The following is a 22206-nucleotide window of genomic DNA, read 5'->3' as shown; positions in this document are numbered from 1 at the left end:
AATTAGCCTAAGAGCCTTGTGTGGCCTTCAAATCTTGCTCCATTTCTTCATAATGGCTCCCAAAGTAGTAAAATTAATTTTTATCCAAATCTTGGAAATTACTCTAAAAATTTCTAAAACATTCTTAATAAATTTTAGATAAATTTTAAAATTCCTATAATGGTTCTATAATACTAATATCAATTTAAGAATATAAATTCTTATCTTGATGATTTTTATAGTAATAAAATAAATTTAAATCTTCTATAAATTATACTTTTTACATAACTAACTAGAAAGACATGGAGTTCTTTTTCATACTTTTTATAACTACTAATTAATATTTATAGTTTTTCTTATAAGTAATATATAGGTAGAAGGCCAATATAAATATTGACCTTAGTAACTAATCCTCATTATTCAATAATAAATAAAAATCCTAAAAAAACTAAAATAATTGCCTCTAAGACATACTAAGACTTTATTTCTTCTCCGCTAAAACTATTCTCCTTCATTTAACATCCTTTAAGCACATCTTTACCTAAAAATTATAAATTTGGTACCCTACATATATTCTTTTGTCACAAAATAATGAAAGAGTCAATTTGATGACTCAGACATAGCAACCATCTAAGATGACTTGCAAAAGAAAAGAACCTAGAATTGACCTTCAAAAATGCTATTGAATAAAAAGAATCTTTGTCTATAGAAGATTTTAATATTATCTAATAAAAAAATAAGTAAATTACTATTAATTTAAGAGAATTAAAGTAAGTTTTGTTTCATAGATTTAAATAAAGAAGATAGAGGAAATTTAAATCTATCCTTTAAAAAATTAAAGATTTTAGAAAAATAAGAACCAATGCTAAGGATAAAAAAGATAGTATCTTGGAACTTCTCCTCACATGAGAGGGTTTTAGTATTAAGTATTTAAGGCCTACATATCCATTGAGTGTGCAATGTTGGTCTTTCCTGTACTAATACTAGCTCATTAAGACAACATGTTTTTTTTCAATTAGATTAGAATCGGTGACCCTTCATTAATAATTTTAACTTGGCCAATGATTCTACAAGCGTTGGATGATTAACGAGATTTAACCACTACTTTTTAATATCTAAATTATTATTATTATTATTAATATTTTTATAGAATTAAATTAAATAAAAGTCAAGTTGAATGAATAGATCAATACTAGTCTTGAATCGTAGAGTTTTAGTTCTCTAAATTCTCTTCAATTTTGATAATTTTCTTCTTAAAGAGTAAAATTAAAGTCACTATAAAGATGAGCCATTTGACCACAAGTATGATAAAAATCACACTTTATATTCTTTACATCTATTTTCAAATGTCTTAGTAGGAAAAACTTTTCCATTGAATGTTTGAAACCAAACTAAATTGTTTGAAAAGACTTCTTTAATTAAGTAGTGGCCTAAGCATATCGCATCAAATTTTCTTGAGAAGTCTAATCTCTTAGCATCTTATAAAAGGACCAACATGCTAGACTTCAAGGTTCTAACCTTGTATTGTTTATCAAAGATAATTTTCTTTCTTCTTTATATAGCCTTGATTAATTGGAATCCCACCTTAATAAAATTTGAATCCTTATTTTTCAAAGTAACATCTATCAATTTGGGATTAAGGTTGTGCATATGAGATTTTTCTATGGATTTTATATATCAATTTTTTTATATTTGTGGATAGATGGTCATATTATTTCCACCCATAAGACCACTAGAAGTTTATTTAAATTATAGAAGGAGATTAAAATCAATTTTTTTTAATTATGTCTTCTAATTCTTGGCCTTCAGTGCCATCAAAGTTCACTCAAAAGATATCTTCAATTTTTATGTCATCCACTAAGGTTACTAAATTGACTTTTACTTTAATTTTTTGCCAAGTAGAAAAACCATCTATGAAGTTGACATTCATTACTTCATCAACACTTGAAATAAGATATTTTGTTAATCATTGGAATAATTCTCCATCATCTTCTCAATTATATATTTTGAGGTCCATGCAATTGAGTGGAGTAGGTTTGATTATCTTGTATTGAATCCACTCATTTTTTCCTAAATGAGTAAAACTTACTTTTTTCTTTAGTTTTTCTTTAGGTTGATGAGTGTGAGTTTCATCTTCATGAGAACTAGTAGGAATTCTTTCTAATGATAATCCTTGAAGTTAAATAAAGATTTTTGTAAGATTTTCTAGAAGGCTATAAATAATATTAGATTTTTTCACACCTAAATAAATTTTTGCTTTAGTCGCCATCAATTAAGGTCTATCTAGTAGTTATGGATAAGAATTCTTACTTGGATGCATATGAATAACATAGAAAATAAAAAAATATTCCTCACTATCTATTATTATCCTACATCTATTAATTTGGTCTAAAAAGTATCTAAGCTTTGATTAGCCATATTAATTATATAAGAAAAAGGATCAATAATACTAAAACTTAACTTCTCTATTATTTATATGGGCATTATATTTCATCCACTCCCTCCATCTACAATCATATAGGAAATGATCTTATCTACAATTGATACCTGCAATTCAATTGCCTTGACTTCCTATATTCTTTGAACTATTTATACATGCTTTAGATTTTTTCTTTAGATCTTTGATATCTTTTAATAGGCAAGCTTATTTTAAATACTCTTCTCATTATTAAAGAAACATCCAATAATTGAGCAATAGTTATATCACCCTTGATTTTGTTCCAATCTTTCCATAAGTCATAAGACTTTCTGTGATCATCTTTGTTTTGGAAAAATAAGATACCACCTTTTGATTTACGGATCCTAGGACCTTTCTATTCTTCTATAGAAGGAAATTCCTCTACAAGGATTTTTTCTTTTCCTATCTTATTTTTTTGAGTGGTAGTGGGTTCTAAATTATGGGACATTTTTCTCAATTTCTTCACGTTATCTATTGCTTCTTTTATAGCTTTTTTTAAATCAAAAAAATAAAGAGAGTCCTTTCAACTAATCTCACTATCTATTGAGATAGAAGGAAGAGGGCTAGTATATCTAAACCTATTCATAATTGCTAATCTTGTCATATTAAGAAGTTCTTTAATATTACTAGGAACTTTCTCATGAAAGATGTAATGTATTTGAAAAGATGAATGTTGGTCTCTAAAAAATTGAGTACTTTATTCCTCTACTAGTATTTCAAAATATCTTATATCTTGATAATTTTGTCTTTCATTTTATTGTCCATATTCAAGTTGACTATGATTTTATGGAATAAATCCTTGTTGAATATTTAAATCCAAAGGAGGATATTGGATTTGATGATTAATATTATAATCATAAAATAGATTAGAAGGTCTTAAACTTTTATCTAAATTTGAGGTTCTTGTCTCCTTCAACTCATCCTAGGCATCTTATTGATAATTTCCTTATAAAAATTTTAAGAGAACTTCCTTATAAGGTTGCCTACATACATCCGTAGGATGGTTTCTCCCACAATTTCCACATACTACCCTATTTTCTATCCAACAACTACCTGATATGTGTCTTTTTTTACAAAAGTGGTGTATCTCATATGGTTGTCATTGTAAGATCTTAAAGCCTTGGATAAAATTTTCTTGAAGTTGGAATTGAAAATTAGAACCTATCCTACCTTGGTTTCTATGAGGTAGAACATACAATTATTACCTATCTTGGTTTTTCTTGTAATTTTATTAATTTAAGCAATATTGACTTTTTTGTTTTGATTGACTCCATTCAGTGCACCAAAGTCCTAAAGTTTGCCTACTAGATTCTAGAGGAGGTAGAGCTTGATTTAAATTTTGGCTCTTAATTAAAAGAGTCATTTGGTCTTATATAGCCTTCATTTTAGAATCCTTGTTGGCTTTGAAGGACTTCATTCTTAAAGTCTTCCTTCTAAGTATTCCTATCTTCAAGGTATGTCGATTCAAAAAAGATGGAAGGTGGTCTAATCTTTGAAGATGATGGATAGTAGTTTATGGATTGATTTTGAACTTTTACACCTCTATTCAAATATTTTTGAAAATTTTCTATATTTTTAGCATGTATGGAAATGAAACTAGGGATTCTATGGTCTTTCTTGATCTATAATTACTGTGATTGCTCATTTTACTTATTCCAAATTAATCTAATAGGAACAAATCCGTATAGGAGGATTCAAACACGAAAAATGACTAGTTGCTTAAGTGTTCATGTTAGGATTATACAATCAATTACCTCTTGAATGTATCATCTCTATTTCCAATATCTGAACACGTAAGGAAACTATAATCTCCTCCTTCACCTTATCGATCTCTTCCTTACAGCAATTCAATCATACCAATAATTACTATTTCTACCAATAGATTCACCCTCATAATCTCCAACTGTAATACTACACCCTCACAGCTTTCAGCACACAATTACCCTCATTCCAATCACTGGAATTCTTCACACAAAACTGCCATTCACATTACGGTATTTCATACAAATACAGACTCATTCTCTCAGCTGAACTACAAATCAGATTTTAGCATTCAATCTTTCTTCTTCTCAAATAATACCAATCACATTTCCATTCCATAATTCACTTCACAATATTCAAAAACTCTCAATCCTCTTATTCAAAGAAAATAACAAACAAAAGAAAAGAGATAGCACCAAGCTTATCCCGGCTCACAACTATCACAGCGATGGTATTTTCTTCCCCTCTCTCAACCTCCTTATACTACTCCAAGATACCAACTCCTATACTACAGATGATAACTACTTTTCTTGACTATTCAACCATTCTACCTGCTAAACCACCTTTTCAGCAGTTATCTATCTTTGTTTACACTATACACTAGGTATCTATATTCTGAAAATAACTACTTATTCTACAATCACTCTTGTTGCTTTTCAATATCTTCAACTATTTGAGCTATTTTTTTTTACCTATTTTAAATTATTTGGCCTATCTTTAAGGATTTCTCAAATTTTTCCTTCACTAAAAAATCCTTGAATAAAAAAATAGATGAAGGTATCATCCATGAAAAGAGTTCTCACAAACCAAATTACTATAAATTCAAATTATCAAATATATTCAGTGATTTCTTCTCCTTTTCCTTGTTTCAAAAAAAAAATAGTTGTGATAGTGTTACTTTGCCTTACTTCTAGTCTGAATTTTTCTAAGAATGCCCTCATAAGCATATGCTAGTTCTTCAAGATTTAAAGAGGGTGATTTCTATACCATAAGTAAACTCTATCTTTTAGGATATTTGAAAACTATACAAGATAATAACATGAGTTGGTTATTAAACACGTCATGAGAAGTTCCATGAACATCTTCATGTGTGTAGATGGATCATCATCTCTAGTCCCTTTAAATATAGAGAGGTTGAGGAGTATAGGGATTGCTTATAAATCCTTAAGAATTACAATTAGTAAATTTTTTGTTTGAACCAAGGAATTAATGGGTATAAGAATAAGTTTAGTTTTTCTCTCACGTTCCATTAAAAGAAAAAGAGGTGTTTATCCTTCTTTCTCTCAATTTATCTTTACAACCAAGTTAAGAGAGTTAGGATCTAATCTTTTTTCTTATTTTTTTTAGTCTAGATTTAGTTCAAATGGATTTAGAATAAAATAACTTTTGATGTTAGAAGAAGAGATTGTTTATCCAATCCTTCAGTCTCTATTTATTTGAACTTTTATTTATTTTTCTTGAAAATAGATTCAAGATTTTTTATGGATGAAGATAGGTTGGATTACTTACATCTAATGGAACAATACATCTACATGACTATAGACATACCATTCAACTTAGTATACTTTTTAATCTACCTAATTCTTTGATAATTTAAATGTTGGGCTCTTCCAGTTGCAACCCACTTAAATACCTTCTAACAAGGAAGGATTATAAAATAGAAACAACTAAAAGAAGAATGTTTGCTTAAGTATCACTCTAAGGAAGAAAATTTCTGACTTTAATTGTTATATGGAACTATTTTTGTGTAAGAATGATCCTAAGTAATTTTAATTGTGAAAAAGAATTCCATATTAAGATGGCAAAGAGCCCAAGCTCTCTTTTTTCTTAATTTTTCATAATTAGATAATTAGAGGATTACCTACTATAATAGTTAAAAACTATTTTTATTTTATAAACATGATTCTTTGCAAACAGTTCATACTACATTGAAGAGGAACTCACCTAGTTGCAACTTTAGTCAATATGACACTTCTAAAGAAACTTCCAAAACACATGAATTTACTCCTAATTGATCTCAAATTAAATATTATAAGTAGAGATTTAAGGTTTAAGGATATTAGATTAATAATTATTAGGGATATAGTCCTTAGAACCTTCTAGAAATAAGTTTCTAGAACCTTCTAGAAGCAAGTCTCTAGAACCTTCTAGAAACTACTTAGTTGATGGAAATTGCTTGAAAAACTTCCTAGTTGGTAGAAGATGTTAGGGACGTAGTCCTTAGAACCTTCTAGAAGTAAGTCTTTGAAACCTTCTAGAAGCTTCCTAGTTGATAGAAGTTGCTTGAGAAGCTTCTTAAATAGGAGTATATATTGGAATCAAGGCTGAAGAATTCTTCAGTCTCGACAACACATCTCTTGGAGCTCTAGCTCACCTCTCTGGTCTTGTTCTTGTATTCATTTGATTAATCTAGTTCTTGCCAATTCTTCTTCAACTTCTTGTTAGATCTCGAGCTTCTATTTTTATGTCCATGACAGTTTGTCGAGACTGACTCACCTTAGATATCAGAGTTAGTTTCTTCCTCGTTAGAGTGTAGATTACCCCTCTGCTTGGAAGTGTACTAGTATTTTAGAGGTTGTGGATTACCCTCCTCTAAACTGATACTTCTTTTGTTACAATATTGGAGTCTTATTCTTCTTGGAGAGAGTGGATTATCCCTTTTCTTGAAGCTCTTAAGGCATTTTAGAGGTTGCGGAGTACCCTCCTCTAAACCAATATTGTCTTTTAGTAGAGTCATTTCTGTCCTTCTCTTAGAATGGCTGGAGGTCAAGACAATAGTATGATGGAAAGTTCGAAGTCCAAGTTGGATGCTATCATGAATGCCCTCGCTACGTTATCGCAAAGAATTACAGAGATTGAAGGAGTCGTGGCAAGGCTTCATAATGATGGAGCATCTGAGATGGCACAATCTAGGTTGCACCAACTTCAAACTTCTGTACTTGGAGAAGCAACTTTACCTCACGTTCGACAAGGACCATTGGTTCTATAACATAAAGAGCCCCGAGTTAGCCTTTCGGACAAGTTCAATGGTATACGTTCGAAGTTTTGAGGATTTGTCAACCAAATCAGGTTGATAATAGTTATATAGCCCGAATGCTATCCAACGAAGGAGTCACATGTTGGACTTATTCGAACCTTACTTAGAAGGCAAGCTTTATCATGATTTGCTCATTTGTTTGAGAAACGAACATCCATACTAAACAACTTTGAAACCTTTTTGGAGGCGTTTGCGGAAGCATTTGGTAAACACGACAAGGTTCGATGGGCTACAATAAAGATCCGGTCACTACGACAAGGAATGCACTCTACATCAGTCTATGCATAAAATTTCAGGCAATTAGCATACGACATCAATTGGGATGAAGAAGCGTTGATGAGTCAATTCTATTGGGATTTAAGGGACGATGTGAAGGATTTGCTGTTAACTCTTCCTGATCTGCAAATACTCAGCGAAGCTATTTGCCAAGCTGTGAAGTGTGATAATCGCCTATTCCAACGTCACAAAGACCAACGTTCAAGACAACATATGATTTGCCATACTCAAACTATATCGGCAAGCAGCGTGAATTCACATTCAAAGATAGAAGACATGTAAATTGATGCGATACATATCAAATCTCTTACTCTAAAAGAAAAAAAGCGGCGAATGGAGGAAGGTCTATGCTTGTATTGTAGTGAAGAAGGCCACAAAGTTGGAAACTACCCCAAGAAGCAAAATCGATGCACTGTTAGGACCAGGGGCATGTTTGTTCAAGAAAATGAGGATTTCCAGCTAAAATAGGAACCGTGCGGCTGGACAGTGAAATATCGCAACAACAACCAGGTTCCTTTCTTTCCGCTCAACGTGCCCTTTGCTTTATAATCTCTTTGTTTATTGGCCCTCAAAAACTGAGAACCTTAGCATTATTAGATTCAAGAGCATCTGCTTGTTTTTTAGATGAAGAATTTGTGAAGCGTCAAAAGATCCCTTTAGTACAAAAATCCAAACTTGTTCACATTGAGGTCATAGATGGGCGACCTTTATTGTCTGGTAGTATCATCCATGAATCAGAACCTATAGAAGTGATGTTTAAGGGCCATAGTAGTCATATTATTTTCAATATAATTAGAACCCCATCAAATCCTGTTATTCTTGGTCTTTCCTAGTTAGAAAAGCATAATCCATCTATAGATTGGAGGTTGCGGAAGATGACCTTTCCTACAAAACCACCCAAGAGCAAGCCTAGTAAAAAATCCTAAATAGAAAAATCCTTATTCATTGGAGCAAGAGCATTTATAAGATCGTCTAAGAAAGGCACACTGTTTGTCATTTATGCGGCTCCAACTACCGGGGAGAAGATCTCGACAACAAGTATATCTAAGCAATATAAGGATTTTAAAGACGTATTTCAAAAGAAAAATGCCGACATGCTACCGGAACACCAACTATATGATTATGCCATAGACTTGCAAGAAGGAGCACAACTGCCTTTTGGCCCAATCTACAATCTATCGCACATGGAGTTGGCGGAGTTGTAGAAGTACATCGACGAGAATCTAGCCAAGAACTTCATCCGTGATTCAAAATCGTCAGCTGGAGCACCCATCTTATTTGTGAAGAAGAAAGATGGCTTGTTGTAGATATGCATGGACTATCGACGCCTCAACAAGGTAACAAAGAAGAATCGTTATCTGTTACCCTTGATTTTTGGTCTCTTAGAACAACTTGGACATGCAAGGATCTTTACAAAAATTGATCTAAGGGGAGCTTACAACCTCATACAAATCAAGAAAGGAGATGAGTGAAAAACAGCGTTCCGTACAAGGTATGACCATTTTGAGTATAATATCATGCCCTTTGGTCTTATCAATGCTCCGGCGGTCTTTCAACATATGATGAATGACATTTTTTGGAAGCACCTTGACGATTTTGTTGTCATCTACTTAGATGTTATTTTGATATTCTCCAAAAATGAGGAAGAGCATGAAAAGCACGTTCGTTTGGTCTTGATGAAACTACGCGAGCGAGGACTATATGCCAAGTTGGAGAAGTATTTATTTCACCAAATGGAGATGGAATTTTTGAGGTTCGTTGCAACTATCGAAGGCTTGAAGATGGACCCTAAGAAGGTGGAAGCAATCGTGTCTTAAAAGGTTCCGAAGATGGTTAGAGACGTACAATGCTTTCTTGGTTTTGCCAACTTCTATTGGATCTTCATCAAGAATTACTCTCAAGTTGCTGCTCCTCTCACTCGGTTGACATCCAAGGTTAAGCTGGAATAGGGACCTCTAGCGGAGAAGGCATTTTAAGATCTAAAGACGGCATTTACTATCGCTCCAATCTTAATACATCCAGACTTTACAAAGGCCTTCTATTTAGAAATTGATGCTTCGGATTTTGCTTTGAGAGCTGTACTTTCACAAATAGGAGAAGACAAGAAGCTCTATCCGGTTGCATTCTATTTTCAAAAGTTCTCTGCTGCTGAAATCAATTATGAGATCTACGATAAGGAACTTCTTGCTATAGTGGATTCTTTCCAAGAATGGCGTCACTTTCTTGAAAGAGTTGCACACCCAATGACCGTATACACAGATCACAAGAATTTGGAGTATTTCATGTTGGCTCGAGTTCTAAATTGACGTCAAGTTTGGTGGAGTATGTCGCTATCTAGATTCAATTTTGTTATCACTTATCGACCTGGAAAGCAGCAAGGACTATTTGATGCCTTATCAAGGAGATCGTATCTCATATCAAAGGCTGAAAAAGTAACGTTTGATCAACAATGTACTACTTTGTTGAACCCAGAGCAATTTTGACTTTATGCTACTATTGTGCCAATTAATGTTGACTTCCTGAATCAGGTACGTGCCGTGACCATTGAAGATTCAGTAGCCATTGATATCAATCAACATGCCAATGACGACAAATTCAAGGTGGAAGGAGATCTTTTATACTTTGAAAAGCGATTGCATATTCCAAAAGGATCAGCACGACTCCGAGTTCTTGTCACGGCTATAATCATGTAAGCTAATAATTACATATAGAAATAGATAGAAGTAAGTAAAAGTAGATAAAAGTAAATTAATTCTATAATATTTAATATGAAAGCTTTCTAGAAACTTCTTAGATGTTGCTTTGACTTCATAGGTGTCTTTAATTGACTTTTTGGATTAGAAACGTGGTCAACAAGTTGGCCATGTGCCACACATGTTGTTAGCTTGAAGATCAAGCTAATTATGTGGCCCACACGTAGAAAAACTTGCCTTGTAAGTCAAGGCATGTGTCCTATAAAGTCAACACATATTGGAGGTCCTATAGAACGTCGCCACGTAGCCCCTAGTTAGATAGTATATATAGAGACAAGAGTGAAGGCTTCTTCACTCTTGTCAACTTCTTTCTTGCTTCTAGTCTAGTTTCAAGGGTCTCTAGTTTTCTTGTCTTTTGGCAATAGCCATTATAGTTTCTCTTTTCAATATACATACTTATTATTCATATTTTGTTACTTTTCTTTGAGTGAAGGCTTACTTGTCTGAACTGTTTTTTCATCGAGTTCTTGTCCTTGACAGATTGACAAGAGTGCACTTACAATATGAGAGCTTTGTTTTTCTTGAGTGAGAGTGGATTACCCCTTTCTCTTGACAAGACATAAGCGTATTAGAAGTTTGCGGATTACCCACTTCTAAACTGATATTGTTCTTAGTATCTTCTTTGTTATCAAGTCTTTCTTTTCTTTTGTCTTGAGCAATATCAAACAAATTTTTCTTAGTGTCATTATGGCAGAGCTTGTTGAAATGAAGAGTGCAATGGCACAAATGTAAGAACAAATGAAGGAGTTAATGCTTGCGATGCATCAACTCAATTCACCAACATATGAAAGAACAAGAATAGCAGAAAGTAGGGATATAGAGATGATCGGAGCTGCTTCAACATCTACAACAAATCACGTTCCTTCTCCAATTGTACAACACCCTATAAGCACTAGAGAACCAAGAATTGCCTTACCCGAGAAATTTGATGGTACGAGATCTAAGTTTCGAGGGTTCATCAATCAAGTATAATTGGCAATTGAACTTCAACCGCAAAGCTATCCAACTCCAGGATCACAAGTCAGGTTTATTGGCACTCTACTTTTTGGTTCTGCATTATCATGGTTTTCGTCTTTTCTTGAACAACGAAATCCAATATTGGACAATTTGGAAGCTTTTTTGGCGGAGTTTCGATCTATGTATGGTGAACACGATGCAACTCGTGTTGCAACAAATAAGATTCGAATTCTACGACAAGGAAATCGCTCAGTAACAGTGTATGCTTTACAATTTTGACAACTTGCAATTGACATCAAGTGGGATGATGCTGCACTCATTAGTCAATTTCTTTATGGATTGCAATACGAAGTAAAGAAATTGATGCTCAACTTACCTGATCCTCAAACTTTGAGTCAAGCAATCGATTTTACGGTAAAATGTGATAATCGACTTTTCGAATTTCGATCTGAGAATCATTCATGGGAACCTCAACGTTATTACTTAATGGCAACATCAACATCTTTGCCAAACGTACATTCGGAAGTAGAAGACATGCAAATTGACACGGTACGTTTTAAACCTCTAACTGAGCAAGAAAAGATTCCTCGTCGTCAAGAAGGATTATGTTTATATTGCGGAGAACCTAAGCACACTGCTCAACATTGTCCAAAGAAACGACGCAACTATAAAATGAGGGGTACGACGGTCAAAGAAGACAACATGTCAGAAAACGGATTCGTCCAGCTACAATAGGGACCGTGCAGCTGGAACCTTGTACGATTCTTAATGAAGGTCCTATCCTCTCCTCAGAACCCTCTCCTTGTTTTATAATAGACTTATATTTAGGACCTAAGAATTACAAAGCCTCTGCTTTATTAGATTCGGGAGCCTCAGCATGTTTTTTAGATGAACAATTTGTTAAAAGTCGTAAAATACCCTTTGTATAGAAACCTAAACCAGTACATGTAGAAGTCATAGATGGTCGTCCCTTGTCTTTTGGAGATGTCATACATGAAACTCATCCTATAAAAGTAACAATAGACGGTCATGATAGCTACATAGCTTTTAACATAATTAAATCCCCGTCCAATCCAGCTATTTTAGGTTTATCCTGGCTAGAAAAATATAACCCTCGAATAGATTGGAATTCACGTAAACTTGACTTTTTCTAGAGCGTTATTAATAGTTCTACTAACCAAGTAAAAAATTATAAGTCTAGTATAGTAAAACTCGCACTGATAGGTGCAAAAGCATTTATATACGCAGCAAAAGAAGGATCAACTTTTGCTATTTATGCTGCACCTATTTCTGAAAAAGTAAAGACTTCAAGTGGCATTCCAAGTCAATATCAGGAGTATCAAGACGTTTTTGAGAAAAAGAATGCAGATATTCTTCCTGAGCATCGTCCATATGATTGTTCGATCGACCTCAAGGAAGGAACTCAGCCACCATTTGGACCAATTTACAGTTTATCGCAAGATGAGATGGCTGAACTCAAGACATATATTGACGAGAATTTAGCGAAGAATTTCATACACCATTCAAAATCTCCAGCAGGAGCTCCAATTCTATTTGTAAAGAAAAAACATGGATCTTTACGAATGTGTGTTGATTATCGAGGACTCAACAAGATCACAATCAAGAACAGGTATCCATTACCTTTGATATCAGGACTCCTTGATCAGTTGAATCAAGCTAAGATCTATACAAAAATAGATCTAAGAGGAGCATATAATCTAGTATGGATCAAAGAAGGAGATGAATGGAAGACTGCGTTTCGAACCAAGTATGGACATTTCAAATATAATGTCATGTCCTTTGGACTCACGAATGCACCAGCTACTTTTCAACATCTCATGAATGATGTATTTCGTGAATTCTTAGACAATTTTGTCATCTGCTATCTAGACGATATCCTGATCTATTCTAAGAACGTCGAAGAACATGAAATACATGTTCGTCAAGTATTACAAAAACTTAGAGATGCAAGATTGTATGCCAAGATGGAAAAGTGTGTATTTCACACTACTCAAGTTGACTTTTTAGGATACATCATTTCAAATGATGGTCTCATGATGGACTCTAAGAAAGTCCAAACAATCATGGATTGGAAGATTCCAAGGACGGTAAGAGATGTCCAATGTTTCTTGGGATTTGCCAATTACTATCGAATCTTCCTCAAAGATTTCTCACGAGTTGCAGCTCCACTTACATGCTTGACTAGTAAAGATAAATTTCAATGGAATCAAGAAGCGGAAGCAGCATTTGAAGCCTTGAAGACATCGTTTGTCTCTGCACCAGTCTTATATCGTTTTGACTTTTCCAAGGCATTTTTTATGGAAACAGATGCATCAGATTTTGCCTTGGGTGCAGTTTTATCACAAATGGGATTAGATGACAAACTTCATCTGATAGCTTTTCATTCAAGAAAATTCTCAGCAGCCGAGATCAATTATGAGATCCACGATAAAGAACTTCTTGCGATCGTGGATTCCTTTCAAGAATGGCGTCATTATCTAGAAGGCGCTTCTAGTCCAGTCACTGTGTATACAGATCACAAGAACCTCGAGTATTTCATGTCAGCACGCGTGTTGAATCGTCATCAAGCTCGTTGGAGTATGTCTTTGTCAAGATTCGAGTTCATTATCACTTATCGGCCAGGAAAACAATGAGGTTTATCCGATGCCCTATCTAGACGTTCTTATTTTGCACCAAAAGAAGGAGATGCAGCTTTTGAGCAACAAAGAACGGTCCTCTTGAAACCGGAGCAATTTCATCTCCGAGCAATGAAATCAACATTGACTGTTGATTCAACTTTTCTCAAGCAAATCCAGTCCAGTATGTCCTCAGACCCTCTTGTTTATGATATCGAGAATAATTCTTCCAAGTCTCATGATTCTTCTAAGTTCGAGTTCAAAAATAATCTATTATATTTTGAAGGACGCCTATATGTTCCAGAAGGAGAAGCACGTTTACGTGTTCTTCAAGCACGTCATGACTTTCCAGCAGCAGGGCACTTTGGATATAATAAGACTTTGGAACTCATATCAAGAGATTTTTGGTGGCCACAAATGTGGAAGTCAGTCAAAGACTTTGTACAATCATGTGATATTTGTTCAAGATCAAAAATTCCTCGTCATCGACCTTACGGACTTCTTCAGCCATTACCTATACCAGAACAACCATGGTCTTCTGTTTCTATGGATTTCATTACAGATCTTCTAAGCTCAAGATCTTATGATTCTATATTTGTGATAGTAGATCGTTTCACCAAGATGGCACATTTTGTGCCATGTACAAAATCTATCACAGGTGAAGAAACAGCTAAGTTTTTCATTGATAATATCTATCGCTATCATGGATTACCTAAAGATATCATATCGGATAGGGGAACTCAATTTGTGTCAAGATTTTGGAGGACCCTTTTCAAGATTTTAAAAGTGGACATAAAGCTATCTTCGGCTTTCCATCCTCAAACTGATGGACAAACAGAGCGCGTAAACCAAGTCTTGGAGCAATATTTAAGGTGTACTATCAACTACCAATAAGATGATTGGACAACCCTTCTGCCATTGGTAGAGTTTGCTTATAATAATACTGTACATTCTTCCACGCAACAAACACCTTTCTTTGCCCATTATGGCTATCATCCACGACTTGATACTTTTGATTTTTCAAAAGTTGATAATCCTGCAGCAGAAGATATGACAAATTGGTTGTCAAAGTTACATGCAATAATGAAGACGCAATTGAAGGAAGCTCAAGAACGACAAAAGATAAACGCGGATCTATATCGTAAGGAGCAACCACAACTCAATGTGGGTGATAAGGTATAGCTACTTCGTCACAATATCAAGACTACTCGACCTTGTGATAAGTTGGACTATCGTAGGCTTGGCCCCTTTTCTGTTTCTGAACAGATCAACCCAGTTGCATATCGGTTACATCTACCGGAGTCAATGAAGATCCATCCTATATTCCACGTGTCTCTTCTTGAACCATATAAGACAGTGGATATACAAGGAAGAAGACAAATGCCACCGCCTCTTATAGAAGTAGATAATAATGAAGAATTTGAGGTGGAAGAGATATTAGACTCAAGGCGGTGCCGAAATAAGCTGGAATATCTTGTTCATTGGCGCGGATATGATATTAGTGAACGCACATGGGAGCCATCCAAGAATCTAACAAATGCATCAATTAAAGTCAAAGTTTTTCATCAACGACATCCATCGAAACCAAGATGAAAATCTCTCTTATAAAAGAGACAAGATTGAAGCAAGATAACATTCAATTTCCTATCCTTGTTTGTAACTTCTTTACATTTGTGACACTAATTAGATGGAGAGCCAACAACCAGCAAATTCAACTCAAGAACCTTCGTTTGTTGACCTGTCGGATGAGACATTACGATTGTCACAACCTTCAAGATGACACAATCGAGATGAAGATCTTCAAGAACGACATGTTCTTCCTCGAATAGATGGTGAGATACAACGCGTTTGGTATCACGATTTGGGAAGGGACTCCCGATGTTTGGTGATTTTGCTAGAGGTAGGAACAACTCATGATGGTGTTCCAAATATTCTATTTGAAGGAAGTTACGAAGGCCTCAACAATGATCAAATAACTGGGTGGTCTTCCCGCCCTGGTATGGGACACTACGGATGGTTGAGAGGCCCTATCAATCATCTTCGAAGAGAACAGAGATCAAAGTATGTGGCGAATACAATTCGTCGCATCATAGATTTCCTCAACATATGATGACCGCTCCTTGTGGAACTCGTCTCTAGAAGGGGGGGTAATGTCACGGCCATAATCATGTAAGCTAATAATTACATATAAAAATAGATAGAAGTAAGTAAAAGTAGATAAAAGTAAGTTAATTCTATAATATTTAATATAGAAGCTTCCTAGAAACTTCCTAGACGTTGCTTTGACTTCATAGGTGTCTTTAATTGACTTTTTGGATTAGAAACGTGGTCAACAAGTTGGCCATGTGCCACACATGTTGTTAGCTTGAAGATCAAGCTAATTATGTGGCCCACACGTAGAAAAACTTGCCTTGTAAGTCAAGGCATGTGTCCTACAAAGTCAACACATATTGGAGGTCCTATAGAACGTCGCCACGTAGTCCCTAGTTAGATAGTATATATAGAGACAAGAGTGAAGGCTTCTTCACTCTTGTCAACTCCTTTCTTGCTTCTAGTCTAGTTTCAAGGGTCTCTAGTTTTCTTGTCTTTTGGCAATAGCCATTCTAGTTTCTCTTTTCAATATACATACTTATTATTCATATTTTGTTACTTTTCTTTGAGTGAAGGCTTACTTGTCTGAACTGTTTTTTCATCGAGTTCTTGTCCTTAACAGTTCTTCAATCTCGCCACGATTTTCCAACTGCGGGACATTTTGGATTCAACAAGACATTGGAGCTTATTTCTCAAGATTTTTGGTGGCTCCAAATGTGGAAGGATGTGAAAGATTTTGTCCTCTCTTGCGACATCTATTCAAGATCCAAGAATCCTCGGCATCACCCTTATGGACTTCTACAGCCATTGTCGATTCCATATCGACCATGGTCTTCAATTTCCATGGACTTCATCATGGACCTACCATCATCGAACTCATTTGATAGCATCTTTGTCGTGATAGATCACCTTACAAAGATGGCACACTTTGTCCCTTGTAAGAAGACATCGTCTAGTGAAGTCACAACAAGGCTCTTTCTCTATAATGTGTATCGATATCATGGACTACCAAATAATATCGTATCAGATCGAGAAACCTAGTTCGTATCAAAGTTTAAGAGATCTTTCTTTGAGATACTAAAGGTAGATATCTAGCTTTCTTCGGCTTTTCATCCTCAAACTGATGGCCAAACAGAACGGGTGAACCAAGTCTTGGAACAATGCTTACGATGCAGCATCAACTATCAGGAAGACGATTGGATCGCATATCTGCCACTAGTCGATTTTGCATATAATAACACCCTCCATGCGTCGACTCAATACACACCATTCTTTTCTAACTGTGGATATCATCGAAAGCTTAATTTATTCAATCTATCAACAAATAACAATCCAGCAGCTGAAGGATTTACGAAACGACTATCAAAGCTTCAAAATATGTTGAAGCTTCAATTATAATCCACTCAAGAATCCTAGAAGGTGTCTGTAGATAGATTTCACAATCAAGCACCTACTTTCAAAATTGGAGATAAAGCATGGCTTCTTTGACAGAATATCAAGATCAATTGACCATGTGATAAGTTGGACTATCGAAGATTGGGACCATTTATCATCTAGAAGCAAATCAATCCAGTGGCGTACCATTGTCAAGGACAAGAACTCGATGAAAACATAATCCAGACAAGTGAGCCTTCACTCAAAGAAAGGTAACAAAATATAAATAAACAAGTATGTATATTGAAAGAGAAACTAGAATGGCTATTGCCAAAAGACAAGAAAACTAGAGACCCTTGAAGCTAGACTAGAAGCAAGAAAGGAGTTGACAAGACTGAAGAAGCCTTCACTCTTGTCTCTATATATACTATTTAACTAGGAACTACATGGCGACATTCTATAGGACCTCCAATATGTGTTGACTTTGTAGAACACATGCCTTGACTTACAAGGCAAGTTTTTCGATGTGTCGGCCACATAGATAGCTTGATCTTCAAGCTAACAATATGTGTGGCACATGGCCAACTTGTTCACCACGTTTCTAATCCAAAAAGTCAATTAAAGATACATATGAAGTCAAAGCAGCATCTATCAAGCTTTTAGGAAGCTTCCATATTAAATACTATAGAATTAACTTACTTTTATCTACTTTTAATTACTTCTACCTATTTGTATATGTAATTATTAGCTTACATGATTGTTTTTGTGACATTACCCCCCTTTCTAGGAACAAGTTCCACGAGGAGCGGTCATCATATGTTGAAAAAATCTATGATGCGACGAATTGTATTTGCCACATACTCTCATCTTTGTTCTCTTCGAAGATGATTGATAGGGCCTCTCAATCATTGGTAGTGTCCTATACCACGGCGGGAAGACCACCCAGTTATTTGATCATTGTTGAAGCCTTCGTAACTTCGTTCAAATAAAATATTTGAAACACCATCAGGAATTATTCCTACTTCTAGCACAATCACCAAACATCAGGAGTCCCTTCCCAAATCGTGATACCAAACACGTTGTATCTCGCCATCTATTCGAGGAAGAACATGTCGTTCTTGAAGATCTTCATCTCGATTGCATCGTCTTGAAGGTTGTGACAATCGTAATGTCTCATCCGGCAGGTCAGCAAATGAAGGCTCTTGAGTCGAATCCGTTGGTTGTTGGTTCTCCATCTCTTGAGCATCACTACTACAAAGAAGCTACGAACAAGAATTGAAAGTAGAATGTTATCTTGCCTAGATGTTGTTTCTTTTATAAAGAAGGTTTTCATCTTGATTTTAATGGATGTCGTCGATGAAAAGCCTCCACCACCTTTGCTGCATTTATAAGATTCTTTATTGGCTCTCATGTGCATTCACTAATACCATATCCACGCCAATGGACAAGATATTCTAATTTATTTCGGCGCCGCCTTGAATCTAAGACTTCTTCTACTTCAAATTCTTCATTATTGTCCACTTCTATAGGAGGAGGTGGAGCTTGTCGTCTTCTTGATATGTCCACTATCTTGTATGGTTCAAGAAGAGATACGTGGAATACTGGATGGATTTTCATTGACTCTAGTAGATGTAAATGATATGCACTGAATTGATTTGTGCAGAAATAGAAAATGGTTCTAGCCTTCGATAGTCCAATTTGTCACAAGGACAAGTGGTCTTGATATTGCGACAAAGTAGCCATACCTTATCACCGAAGACGAATGATGGTTATTCCTTTCGATAAACATCCGCATTGACCTTTTGTTGTTCTTGAGCTTCTTTTAATTGCACCTTTATTGTTGCATGTAGCTTTGATAAATGAATTGCTAAATCTTTCGCAGCAGGATTATCAACTTTTGAAAAGTCAAAAGTATCAAGTCGTAGATGATAACCATAATTAGCAAAGAAAGGTGTTTGTTTTGTAGAAGAATATCCTATATTATTGTAAGCAAACTCTGCCAATGGCAAAAGAGTTGTTCAATCATCTTGTTGGTAATTAATGGTACATCTTAAATATTGTTCTAAAACTTGATTAACATGCTCCGTTTATCCATCAGTTTGAGGATGGAATGTCGAAGATAATTTTATATCCACTTTAAGAATCTTGAAAAGAGTCCGCCAAAATCTTGATACAAATTAAGTTCTCCTATTTGATATAATATCCTTGGATAATCCATGACAGCGATAGATATTGTCAAGAAAGAATTTAGCTGTTTCTTCACTTGTGATAGATTTTGTACATGGTACAAAATGTGTCATCTTGGTAAAATGATCTACTATCACAAATATAGAATCATAAGAATCTGAGATTAGAAGATCCGTGATGAAGTCCATAGAAACAGAAGACAATGGTTGTTCTGGAATGGGTAATGGCTGAAGAAGTCCAAAAGGTCAATGACGAGGAATTTTTGATCTTGAGCAAACATCACATGATTGTACAAAGTCTTTAACTGCCTTCCACATTTGAGGCCACTAAAAATCCCTAGATATCAGCTCCAAAGTCTTATTATATCCAAAATGTACTACTGCTGGGAAGTCGTGACGAGCTTGAAGAACTTGTAAACGTACTTCTCCTTCTGGAACATATAGGCATCCTTCAAAATAGAATAGGTTGTTTTTGAATTCAAATTTAGAGGTATCATGAGATTTAAAAGAATTATTCTTGATATCATGAACAAGAGGGTTTAAAGACATACTTAACTGGACTTGCTTAAGAAAAGTTAAATCAACAATCAATGTTGATTTTATTGTTCGAAGATGAAATTGCTCCGGCTTTAAGAGAACCATTTTTTGTTGCTCAAAAGCTACATCTCCTTCTTTTGGTGCAAGATAAGAACATCTACACAAGGCATCGAATAAACCTTGTTGTTTTCCTGGCCGATAAGTGATGATGAATTCGAATCTTCATAAAGACATGCTCCAACGAGCTTGGCAACGATTTAATACGCATGTTGACATAAAATATTCGAGGTTTTTAGGATCCGTATACACGGTGACTAGACTCGAAGTGCCTTTTAGATAATGATGCCATTCTTGAAAAGAATCCACAATTACAAGAAGTTCTTTGTCGTGGATCTCATAATTGATTTCTACTGTTGAGAATTTTCTTGAATGAAAGGCTACTGGATGAAGTTTGTCATCTGTTCCCATTTGTGATAAAACCACACTCAGAGCAAAGTCCGATGCATTTGTTTCCATAAAGAATGCTTTGGAAAAATCAACACGATATAAGATTGATGCAGAAACAAACACTATCTTCAAAGATTCAAAAGCAACTTCCGCTTCTTGATTCCATTGGAGTTTGTCTTTACAAGTCAAATGTATAAGTGGAGCTGCAACTCAAGAGAAGTCTTTGATAAAGATCCGATAGTAGTTGGCAAATCCCAAAAAACATTGGATATCTCTTACCGTTTTTGGGATCTTCTAGTCTATAATAGTTTGAACTTTCTTAGGATTCATCATAAGTCCATCATTTGAAATGATGTAACCTAAGAAATCGACTTGAGTAGTGTGGAATACACACTTTTCTGTCTTGGCATAGAGTCCTACATCTCTTAATTTTTGTAACACATGACGAACATGAAGTTCATGTTCTTCTGGATTCTTACAATAGATCAAGATGTCGTCTAGATAACAGACTATAGAATCGTCCAAAAACTCTCGAAAAACATCATTCATTAGATGTTGAAAAGCTAGTAGTATATTTGTAAGTCCAAAAGGTATGAGTTGTATTCAAAATGTCCATACCTAGTTTGAAACATAGTCTTCCATTCATCTCCTTCTTTGATGCATACTAGATTGTATGCTCCCTGAAGATCTATTTTTGTATAGATCTTAGCTTGATTCACCTGATCTAGAAGTCCAGATATTAAAGGTAGTGGATACCTGTTCTTGATGGTAATCTTGTTGAGTCCTCGATAATCAACACACATCTGCAATGATCCATCTTTTTTCTTCACAAATAGAATTGGAGCTCCTGCTGGAGATTTAGAATGGCATATACAATTCTTGGCTAAATTTTCTTCAATATACTCCTTGAATTCAGCCAACTCATTTTGTGATAAACTGTAGATTGGTCCGAATGGCGGTTGTACTCCTTTTTGAAGGTCAATTGAGCAATCATAGGAACGATGTTCCGGGAGTATATCCGCATTTTTTTTTTCAAATACATCTCGAAATTCTTGATATTGGCTTAGAATGCCACTTGAAGTCTTTTCACCAGTAGAAACGAGTGTGGCATAAATAATATATGGTGATTCTTTCATAGCAACATGCAAGAAAGCTTTTGCATCTATAAATATGGGTTTAATTGAACTAAACTTATGACTCTGTACTTGATTAATTACACTGTTAGTTATACTTTTAGAGAAAGTAAGAGTTTAGAAAATCCAATCTATTTGAGGGTTGTATTTTTCTAACCACGATAAGTCTAAAATGACTGGATTAGAGGGAGATCTAATGATATTAAATACTACAAAACTATTATGACTATTGATTATTACTTCTATAGGAAGGATTTCATGAGTAATATCTCCAGAAGACAATGAACGACCATCTATGACTTCTACATGAACATGTTTAGTTTTCTTTACTAAAGATATGCTATGTCTTTTAGTAAATTCTTCATCTAAAAAACATGCTGAGGCTCCTGAATCTAACAAGACAAAGACTTTGTAATGTTTAGGTTCTAAAATAACATTTAATGTAAAACAAGGAGAGGGCTCTGAGGAGAGAATATGACCTTTACTAGATGTTGTGTAAGGTTCCAGCCACACGGTCTCTATTGTAGCTGGATAAATTTATTTTTCGACATATTGTCTTCTTTCACAGCCATACTCCTCAT

The sequence above is a fragment of the Physcomitrium patens genome, chromosome 2, assembly GCF_059467195.1.
Source record: "Physcomitrium patens ecotype Gransden chromosome 2, ASM5946719v1, whole genome shotgun sequence".
In the NCBI taxonomy this organism is placed as follows: domain Eukaryota; kingdom Viridiplantae; phylum Streptophyta; class Bryopsida; order Funariales; family Funariaceae; genus Physcomitrium; species Physcomitrium patens.
Note: the sequence above shows the minus strand (reverse complement) of the source record.